We start from the raw sequence: 9772 nt of genomic DNA, 5'->3' as shown, positions 1-9772 counted from the left end.
CTCTGTTTTGACTGGAATTCCCGTGAGGTTAGTGGTTCTAAGTCTTCTACTAGCCAGCCGTTCTCTCTGCAGGTGCTGGCATCAGCCGGTCTGCCTTCTCATGTGCTATTCTGCCAACACCTGCTTCCAGTCGCTTCGGTGGCCACAAGCCTCCAGTCCTCACCTGCTGTTTTGGATATTCATGAGTAACCCAGGTGCTGAATGAATAGCTGCAGGCCTAACCAACACTTGGGGCTCAGGTTTATCACTTTAGAGTCCTTAATGAAATATCAGAGTGGGGAAGAGAAGGTTCTTTTATACCTTCTTTTCTCATTAATTAGATATTTTTCAAAACCAGGGTACACCTGTGGAAGTAATGATTCGGCCATTCTAGAAATTCTCTGGCTGAAGTTTCCCTTCTTCGCCTGATTGTCTTTCAGGGGTTGCCAATCCTTTTCCAGATAGCGCCAGAGCAGCTTGACCCCTAGCCCCATCCAGGACTCAAGTGTAACAAGGCTATGCAAATCTCGGGATATTGCCTCTATGAAGAATCAAAAGAACAGACATGTCTTGGACTTAATGCACTGAATTCTTTATTGGGCAGTCTCATTTGATATTTCCTGGAACTTCCTATCTTTTTCTGTCCAACTGCAGGATGTGTTTGCTTCTCTTAGGGACTTTCCCTGGTTTCTGTCCCAGTTCCCACCCCATTTTTAAGGAGACCTGGATCCATTTATTGTCATCTGAGGCCACTGGTGAGGTTTCAAATCTATGTTTTGTATCATTTCACACACTCCCTCTGCCCCAAGCAAAGGTGTGCTTATTAGACGGTTCTGGGAAGCAAGGAGACTAACAAAAATGTGTGTGAACTACTGACTGTTTCTCTACTGGGGTCTTTTAATTGAGCCAGACATGAGAGAAGAAGAAACTCTCAAAGCCATGCATTTTTGTTATACATGCATGTATACAGCATGCATGTGATACAGCCACTTCTAGCCATAGACAAGACACTGCCTCCCCTCAGAGAAAGGCCACTGATTCAGTCCAGGCCACTGGTGCAAGATATGGTCCTGGCAGAGTTGGCACTCCTTATGAAGTGGGCATGGGGAGAGAGGGGAGTAAAGAGGCCTGGAGATGAGAGAACTATTTAAACCAATTCAGTGTCCAGGCTGCTTTGCACCTCAACAGGGAAAGCCTAAGGAATTCAGCAACTAAGTCAATAGAAAGGGAGAATACTTAGTTGTCCCTCCCCACCCCGCACCCCACCCCCACACGCCAGATGAGCCACTGGTTTCACTGGAGCTTAACAATGAGGTGACACTATACTTGAGTCCTGGGATCCGTTCTTCTGAGGCATCATCAGGGGTTTCATTGAATGTTCATTGTTTGTGCTGACACTGTCTAGTTCTGGATACATCAGATGTGGTCACCATGCTGGTTTTTAAGGAAGATTCCCGGCCCCTCAAAGAATGATAGCTCTTCTTACCCAATAAGCAAGGCAGCCTTGAAAACACAATAAGACAGCATGAAAAGATAAGACCCCAGGAGTCAGAACATCTGGATTTTAGGGCCAACTCTTCTCCTTGTTAGCTGTGTGACCTTGGGAAAATCACCTCCCCTGTCTGTAAAATGAGATTGAGCTGGATAATCCTTAAGATCTCTTCTAGGCTTAAAATCCTGTGATTCATTCCTAAGAAGGTCGGAACATTTCAAACTCAGAATTTCCGCTGTTCCTGACTTCAAAAATTCAAGAGCAGAAATTCTTGTTTTCTTCTGGATTCAAACTGTTTAACATCAGCATGTCAAGGTTGACTTCTCATCCTTGTTGGAAAGTGAATTTAATATTGAGGTTAATTGAACAGTGTTGGAATTGCTTTCCTTCCTAATGGTTTGGTAAGAATATTAAAACCTGCAGAGGTGGAAATTGGAGCTCACAGGGAAATGAATAGAAAGCAATTTGTTGCAGGCAGCCTTTGGACAAATTGTTTTAACAGGACATAGAGCTACTGCTTCATAAGTTCCCTCAGCTACCTTTCCTCAGCCTTCTTGAGTGTGGTCTACATGGCTCTTAATGCTCAGACAGCTGACTAACTGCATTTCTGCTTAGCACCAGCTGGTTCAGAGTCTTGAACTCTGCCTTACAACAGCAAGAGAATTCTCAATTTTCAGTTCCATTGAACTACTCTGGATTCTGGACTTTCAGAAGTAGGAGATTCCAGTGCTGTTCATAGTGGTCTTTCCTTTAAAGTGGATTTGCAGAGGGCAGTCCCAACAGGTAAGAGCTTACGAGCCCAAAGTCCACACAGCCACATCTCAGAAAAGCACACAAGACTCCTGCAGGACGGATATGAGTGGAATGAAAGGGCAGAGACCCGTGAAGTAGAGGTGAACTGCCCGTTTGGTGGGAAAAGGGCAGAAGGTCATGAGCTTTGGATGTAAAGCAGGATAGAGGCTGTGAACACTGGGAAGAGGGAGTTAGGCAGAAGCAAAGCTTCAGCACATGGAAACAAGTGTCTCACTCGGAACGCCATCCCTCCTGCCACCAGCTGAGCGGAGATGTTAATCAGCTTCCCTGATTGAATTGACATTGCTCGGGAGCACCAGCCTCTATCAGGGACAGCTATGGATCACTTGTGTTCTGATTAGATTGGAAAATGGATCACCTTCGTTGCAGCCCAGGAACTGTCATTGTCACAGCTACTAAGGAGCGAAGTGGTCTCTAAGGGCTGAGAAAAACCAAGTAGAGAATCTTGACTGGCCAGCCAGCAGATGTGTGGTAAAAGAAGATGCATTCACTTTTCCTATGAGAGTTGTGGTTTAGGATCAAAACTGAACCTTGGCAGGGCTTGCAACCCATTGTCCCAAAGCCCCTCCTTGGGAAGAACTGTAATTAAGAAGTGGGTGTGTTTAAAGACAACACCATTGATGAATGTTCTGACCTTACCTAAGAAGGTTGAAAAATTTGAGGCTTACTCTTGCTTCTAGCCTATGTGGCATAAACATACACATTTGCTAGCACAAAGCTATCAGCTCTGTATAGAAGTCCAGCATATTGATTAGAAATGAGACCTCAGAAACCAATTTTATCCAAGTGTATTATTCTGTTAATTCATATTTTTTGTTTTTCCCTCTCCATTCCAATCCCCCTTGGGACCTCTCTGAGCCATTCTCCAATTCATCTGCTTGTCATCTGGGACTGTGAATCTGCCAGAAGTGATAGTTTGTTATTTCTCCTCCAAATTTTTTTCTAATGCTTCCAGTAAACTTTTTCTTGGGTGGCCGCTTAAGGTGACATCAGAATGCTCTTATGCTCTTCCAAAATAAATGTACCCTTCACCCATCCTCTCCCTCTCATCTTCCCCTTCATTCTTTATTCTTTGCTTTTCTCGCTTGAAACTGGTGGTACTTTGGAGAGGTAGTTTTCCATGAATCAGCCCAGATTCCTGGAGGAGTTCCATACACCTACCATTACCACCCCCTCTTCAAGTTTCAAAGTCCCCTGGCTGTGTTAATGGCTTCTCAGAGACAAGGTTTGACTTGTAGGCCTTTGGGTCAGAATTACTTCATGTTCCTGCAGAAAAGTGACAGTTAAGGAAGCAGAACCATTCTCCAAGACTTGATGTGTGTAGTCGAATTTTCCTGCCTTTTCTAGGCTAGTCAGGATTCCCTTTATGACTCGTCCATAACCCAGCCAAGGAGACCATGGGTAGCCATTGTCTAGTTTACTCCTGAGAGGTTTCACTATTTCCAACTTGAGGCAGAAGCATATCTTCTCAGGAAAAACCTGATCAGTATGTCAGTGTTTCTGGTGACAGCAACTCAGCCCATTCCTGCATTGCTGGAGAGAGGGTATAGAAAGGCATGCTAACTGCAGGGAGCCTCTTAGGAGAGCCCTGTTCTCGCCAAACCAGGCTTGTGGATCACAGTGCAGATCCTGAACAAGGGACATGCTGGGGCCAGGAGGTATGCTCTTATGCTAGGCCAGGACTAGTTAGACTCTCACTAAATATCTCTGCCCTTGCCTTTTCTCTCTTCCACACTACTGAAACCTGGAACAGAGTCCAGCTTCTCCTCTGGTGAAGAGAGACCAGATGTAAGAAGAGGTTAGAGAAGAAAGGATAGGAGGAGCTCAAGGCTACACCAGAAGGCAGGCTGCAGGGATAGGTTCTGGGAGGATGCATCATCCCCAAATACCCCTTTTCTAGCCAGCATCCCTTGAAAGATTGGGCCTGCCACCTGGCTGGTACCCCAAGTAGGACCATCATCTTCCTAGGGAGGGAAGGGATCTCTCACCCTTGCATGTCTCCTCTTCGAGAAGATGCAGTCTGTTCTGACTTGAATGTTCAGACTCCAGCTTTGGCTTCATGGCCTTCCTCCCTTCTTTCTTCCCTCAGCCCTGACCTTAATTGCACGGGGATGAGAGTAACTTATAAGAACCACCACGGCTTCTCCATGTCTCTCCCATTTTAGCAGTAGCATTTTGTGTCTTTCCTCCATTCACTCACCGTTTGCTCCTGACCCCTACTCCCACCACAGTTAAAGCACTAGTTGTAACTGTTTTTCAGCTGGGTTGTATGGATTAACTTCAGTCAATTGTAAATACACCTGGGGTGGGATGGGGTTGTTTAGGGAGGGGAAGCCAAACTTGCTTTGTGAACTGAATGTATTTTTATGCAATTTTGAGTGGCCTTTCAACCCTGAGATGAATGATTTTGTTTTACTGGTTGTTATTATATAGTATTAAGTATTCTGTGTTTGAAAGTTTGGGAATAATAATATTCACATCTCTATGATGCCTGTAAACACAACAGTATTTATAAATGAGTAAATAAAACTGTGTTTTAACTTTGTGACTGTGTTTCCACTGTGTTAGGAAATAGGATTTTAAAATCCCACATCTCGGGTAGCCTCTTCCCACTTTATTTCCTGTTATCAGCTTCACCACCAGGGGCCTCACCCTCCCACCACCTACAGCTGAGATACACTTAGGGGCCTCTTCACAGGGACAGCCATGAGTGAGTCCCCATCTGTGACAGCAAGGTCTGTGGGAGCATCTAGCCCCTTCCTAAGTGGGATCAGGCCAAGGAAAAGCCTACATTGGTGGTTCAAAGGAACCATAAGGAGGAATCAAAGTTCCAAGTGACTGAATCTGGTTATTTTCTTTGAAGACAGCAGAATTAAGTGACAACAGTGTTGAGCCCATCTAGATGAACGCTAACATACTCATATATATGAAAGTTGAGGTCCAGGGAGGTGGAGGTTTTCATGGACTCCTGGCAGTCTCACTTCATCATTAGTTCTCTGCTATATGTGTAATGGTCTTCATTAGGTCATGTTTGATTCAGGAGATCCAAAACCACTCCATAGCTTCCAACTACAAATGTAGCTCACTTGGGGATTTTTGGAGGCTAAATCCAAGCTCAAAGGGGCCATGCCCAGGGAGAAGACAGCTCAGGCCCTTTGGCAGGGTTGTAGGTGGGTGACCAGGTCTGACCTTGCTCAGCCAAGGTTCCAGTCTGCTTTCTCCATCCAGCAAGCCCTGCCTCTGGCTTTGCCCAGCCCTGCATTTTCTGCCAAGCGGAAATCCTTGGTCACTGACGTGGAGTGTGCACAGGGAGGGACAATTCCTTTCCCCTGCCATCACGCAGCTTTTGTAGCCCAAGCAGCAGCAGAACAAACACACATGATGTCATGGTTGAAAAGTTCAGACCTGCCCTGGGGCCCAAAACAGAGGCAAAGAAGCATGTCTGATGCAAGGGCTTCAAGGCTGCAAATGTCGTTTTCTTTTCGTATCCCCTCTGGGTACGGTGAGGACTGTGGAGACAATCCCTGGTGGCCATGTGGCCCATCCTATGCAAAGAGGAAGTGTCCACAGCTTCCCTGTGGTAGGGGGCAGAGCTCATGGTCTCAGCTAGGAGAGCCTATTATCAAATTCCCCGACCTTCAGGCTGAGCAGACTCTGCCCTCACCTTGCCCATGTCCCAGCCTCCCTTGCCTCAGGGAACAAAGCCACAAGATTGGATAGCCTTAAAGGATCCAGGTCCCGGCTGGCACCCCCAGGGCCTGTTTTGCCTTCACTGCCCCTCATGTGTTTGGACCTGGCTGGGAAGAACAGCACAGCACGTGGTGTGTCCAGGGAGGACAAGGGCTCCAAGCCATCAAGGCCAACCTCCCAGCCGCCTCTGGAATTCCCACAGCCTGTTCTGGGATCGCAGGCCTAGAAGCCACACGCTGTCAACTGACAAGACGGCAGCAACTTGCTTGTCTTCAAGGTAAGGAGACAGGTTCTGAGGAAGGAGTTTAACTCCCGGTTTGGGGGCCAAATGCTGTCCTATTTTCACTTTTCTTAAAAAATCTGGCACTCTATCCTTGGGCCCCAGCATCTTTGCCTCAGAAGTCAGGATGTTTGAAGTTCTTTGCGATGAGAATTGAAGACTTTGTAAAAATTCTTAATCGCCTTTTCAAACTCCAGAGCCTGCCGCCCCATCACTGGGCTCAGTCTGTGGCTGTTCCCTACACCCAGCTCTGCCAGAAGGGAACACAAGAATCCAATCCATCCCCTAGCCTGGCCACCCTCAGGATGTTCCCCGGCACCACCACCCTACCTCCAGAAAAGCTATCGGGCACTGGCACGTGTCTCAGCCCCCCTCCCACCATAGTGCCCTTCTGGTCTTCCCTCAGCCCCAAGAGGAGAAGAGTGGGCCTTGGGCCCCTTTGCTGCTTCCCGTAGGGAGATGCTGGAGGCCAGAGCCTCAGAGCCATCTTCCCATCTTCACCCACCATGCTGACCCTCAGGGGTGCCCAGCAAAAACAACTAGAGACACCCCCCACCCCCAGATTTCTTTCAGCTCATTTCTTTAATAAGACACAGCTCATTACAAAATAATTTGACAAGAGATCAGACAACAACAGAGTCCACATTAGCAGGAAGGGGGTGGCATGTGTGGAGAGCAAGGAGGGGAAGTGGGGAGGCAAGGGCTACATATGTGTCCTTCCTCTGAAGACAAAGGCAGGGCTTCTGGTGAGGCCAGTGCATTCCAGGGGCGATCTGGGGCAGGCTGGGGTCTGTCCCAGCCCTGGTTTCAAAGTTTTCAGGCCCCAGGGTTTTCAGGAGGCAGCAAATCCTTAGTCCTTAGATGGGGAGGAGTCAGGGCAGGACTGCCAGGCTTCTTTGGAGTGGGTCCCCTAAAGTCCTGATTGCTAAGGAAGGCTGGATGGAGAAACTGCTCAGCCACCTCACCAGACCAGATTCTCAACTCTTGCCTCAGTTTCTGACTCTGCTGTGGGAAGTCTCCAGAGAGGGCTGGAGGGAGGCAAGACATGTCTTCTCTCCACTCTTCCTCCAAAACCTCTTCCCAGCCTGCTCTAAAGCGGTGCCCTCCACGTGCCCCACTCTGCATATCCTTAGCACAAAGATGGAAAAAGAGACATCTGGGTACTCTCTTTGCCCCATGAATCATGGTATGGAAAGGGCAGAGCCCACCTCGCCAACTTTGGCCTTCTCCAGCACACCCAGCAATGGCAACCCTGCCCCTGTCACTCTCATGCCTCTCTTCTTCCCCCTGCTCACCATAGTTGCCATGCCCAAGGCCTCCTGGGGCTGCTCAGATGCACGGTCCACCCTTCCCAGGTGCCCAGGCTGCAGGCTGGGAGCTACGTGTCCCTCTTGGCTCAACACGCTGGCCTGGGACCTTTGGAGCACCCAGAATCCCCTCCCCCACAACACACCACTTAGCATATCAGTCAGTAGCTGCTCTGCAGACTCCATGCACTCCTGCTCTTGCCCAGTCTCTCTCAGAGTGGTCCCCACTGCCAGACCTGCCCACCCACCACTTTCATGGAGCCCTCTAGGTAGCCGTCAGCCTACAGGGGGAGGCATGCGGAAGGCCATTGAGTAAACCTGCATTTTCAGGACACTTCCCTGGTTTTCCCTAAGAGTTCCTCCTCCATTACCATCCACAGACCCTGACCCCACAGTGAGAAGTAAGCAGGTCTGGTTCTGCCAACCCCAGGTGATAAATGGGAATCTGGCCACTGGCTCAGCCACTTATTGGCTGCTCCTGAAAATCCTGGTTGCCCCCAGGAAAGGTTTCCAAAATATGGACTCCCCACCACTGCCCTGTCCACATACAGGCTGAAGATGGAGCTGGACTGTCAAACTCCAGCCGGGGCAGGGCCACCAGGGGGCATCTCCTGAGGCCCCACCAGAAGCCCAGGACACCGTCCACTCTCATGAGCCAAGGCTGAGGGAGCAGGAGGGGATGACAACAGGTGAGCCCTTCACAAGTGTTCTGTGGGGAGCCAGTCAGAGGGACACTGGGGGCTCCTGAGAGGAGCCAAGGGCAGTCTCCAGCAGGAGACCCCTTTATGGCTTTTCAGTTAATTCAAACAGTGGGAGGAAGGGACACACCAGACACATACACAGGACATAGAGGCTACCAGGACACTGGACAACAGGCTGGACAGGGTGCACCATGCACCAAGGGTTGGCTTTGCAGACGGAGATGCAGCAGACAGTGGGGAGGGGCCTTCCGGGGCTCCAGGGGTCCTCCAGCATCTCCGACAGGCAACCGACTCCCAGAGGCTGATGGCTCCCATGGGGGTTCCCCAAGGCGTAGAGGCAGGCGTGGGGGCTGGGAGACAAAGACTTTACACGACGAAAATTGAAGAAACAGCCTCAACAAGTTCTGTAAAATGGATGTGGGGAGTAGGGAGATTCTGCCTTGCCATGCGGCTATTTACAGAAAGTTACAGACATGCATCTTGATTAAACAAGATTCTGTTCATGTATTTATAGATAACTATCATCTTTTATATATTACTAAGCACACATGGAGGGGGGATCAGATGAGGCTCAAATGGCTTCAGAAGGTTCTTTTTTTGTTGTCGCTTTTAAAAAAAAGTATATTCATGTGTCTTCAAGTCACAGTGTCCCCTTCTCAATATTGCAGTTCAAAAAACAGGTCAAGTTAAATCCTCGGTGGCCAAACTCTGGCCCCCAGGGACCAAGGGGGAGCGGGGAGAAGGGTCTCAGGATAAAGTTGCCAGGTGAAATACGGGACATCCAGTCACATTTGAATTTCAGATAAACAATGAATAATTTTTTTAGTATGGTACGTCCCAAATATTGCCTGGGACATCTTATACTTCAAAATTATTCGTTGTTTATCTGAAATTCTAATGTAACTGGGCGTCCTGTGTTTCTGTTTGCTAAACCTGGCAACCCCATCATAGGGGCTCCAGGTCACTGAGGTCAGGCCCTGGGACAACTCCTGCCTGGAGAGGATGCCAGCCAGCCTGAGGGTCAGGGGTGGAGGTGTGTGGAAGGGGAAAGGTAGGGCAAGGTGGAGGATATGGCTCAATCTCTTCTTACCTTTAGGGAGGAGGCGCCCCAGGCTCTCTTCTTAGAGTGTTGGATAAGACCTAGGACTCAAGATTTAGCCTATAGCTTTAAAGGAACTTGGAATCTCTTACTCACCCACCACAAGGGGAGCTTCTCAACCTCCCTGCTACCATCCCCAGCCCATCCCATGCAGGGAGGCAGGTTTATAAGAGAGCTGGCTTTATCCCCCTCTTTTCTCTCTCTCAAGCCCTGAGCCAGGAAAATCGTCCCAAACGGCTTCTGCGGAAACACAAGCTTTGTGTGGTTTCCTGGGAAGAAAAGAGATTAGAATCTGAGATCTAGTGATCTAATCCCTCCTGTGCCATCCTCTGGTTGAGGGACTCCAGGACAGTCACTTCTTATTCATGCCAGGTGCCTGTTAATGGTCTGGGGTTGCCAAGTCTTTACCCA

Source organism: Choloepus didactylus, chromosome 2 (genome assembly GCF_015220235.1).
Source record: "Choloepus didactylus isolate mChoDid1 chromosome 2, mChoDid1.pri, whole genome shotgun sequence".
In the NCBI taxonomy this organism is placed as follows: Eukaryota; Metazoa; Chordata; class Mammalia; order Pilosa; family Megalonychidae; genus Choloepus; species Choloepus didactylus.
The sequence above is the reverse complement of the archived record's forward strand: the minus strand, read 5'-3'. Positions refer to the sequence as shown.